Raw genomic sequence first — 1,732 nt, 5'->3', positions numbered from 1 at the left:
TTATTATAGCTAAAGACTTTAATATATACTTTTAGTTTATAAAAAATACCTTTAAATTAGTTAGGTTTTTAAAGTTCTTTATTAAAAAGTAAGTAAAATTCTTTAATAATAATAATAATAAAGATTTTAACTTTACTATAGGTTTTCTTTAAGAATTAATAAAAATTAAGGAATTTAAGGCCTTTATAATGCCTCTTTAATTACTATTTCTTTATCTTAAAGTTAGCTATAATTTAAAGATCTTTTAAAATAATAATAAAAAGAAGTATTAATTTATTTTAATCTTTTTTATTAATATCTATTAGACTTTATATAGTTTTATATATTTATCCCTAATAGTTAATTAAGGTTAAAGGTATTTCTTAATATTTTTTAATTTTTAATTAATTATTATTTATTTCTTAAAAAGAGATATCTATATCTTTTAATTATTAAAACCTTTAAGATTTTATAAAAGTTTAATTAATAATATTTATTTTTATATTATAATTTAAGTAAGTTTATACTTTAATAATCTTATAACTTTAAACCTTAATTATAATTAAGATTTTTTTTTTAAAATAGATTTAAAATATATTTTAATTATAAATTAAGATTATCTTAAAGGTATTAACTAGAAATTAATTTATATCTTTAATTATATTTAGTTTTTTAATCTCTTTACTTAATTTATTTTCTTAAGTTTAAAGCAGTTTCTTAAATAATAACCTTTTTTATAATAATTATAATATTTTATAGAATTTAAGTCTTTTTCGTTTTTTTTTCTTTTTTTCTTTAGGTTAATAATAAAAAAGTAATTTAAATTACTTTCTTAAGATTATTAAAATAAATATAATTTAAGTAGTTCTTAAGGTTAATAAGGTTTTTTTTTTAATAATAAAAAATTTAATAGGTTTTTTATATATTTATTTTTCTAATTAGAAATATCTTAAAATTATTATATTAATTAAATAAGTTTTTCTTTAATTTTAAAGAGATTAATATCTCCCTAAAAGGCTATAATATTTTAAAGTATAAATAAAAGTTTAATATAGTATTAATAAATTCTTATAGCTATATTAAGCTTATAAAAGAGGTAATCTTTAATAAAAATAAAATACTTATAAAAGTCTTAAAGGGATTAACTAGATTATTATTTAATACTTTTTAGTTATATAGTTATAAATATTTAGTAATTCCCTTTATCTTTTATAAAGATAAAGGACTATTTCTTAAAGGCTTTTTAATCTTTTTTTAAATCTTTCTTTCTTTTTTTTATTTATTTATTTAAATAGCTTAACTATATAAATCTAGCATTTAGCGCTATATTACTATAGGTAAAGAAGATATAGCTTTTATTAATATAGTATTATTTTTAGATACCTTTAAAGCTTTAATTTATATTATTTAACTATTTATTTTATTTCTAAAAGATAGTTAAATATTTAAAGGTAATAATATTTTTAGCTTTTACTTTTCTATTATTACTAAAAGTAAGGCTATTTTTTAATTAATATTACCTTAATAAAATATTATTACTTATTTATAATATATCTTTAGTATTAAAATTAAATAATTATATAGATAGTTTATTCTCTCTTTAGGTTTTAGGGAGGTCTTATAATCTACCTCTATTTTCTTTAAGGTATTATTTTAGCTTATTTTACTATTATTAAAAGGTAAGCTCTTTTTCTAGCTACTTAATTCTAACTTTTAAGGCATTAATATATATAGTATAGATAATATAATTAGC

This window comes from Fusarium proliferatum (assembly GCF_900067095.1).
Source record: "Fusarium proliferatum ET1 genome assembly, contig: FPRO_scaffold006, whole genome shotgun sequence".
NCBI classification, from domain to species: domain Eukaryota; kingdom Fungi; phylum Ascomycota; class Sordariomycetes; order Hypocreales; family Nectriaceae; genus Fusarium; species Fusarium proliferatum.
The sequence above is the reverse complement of the archived record's forward strand: the minus strand, read 5'-3'. Positions refer to the sequence as shown.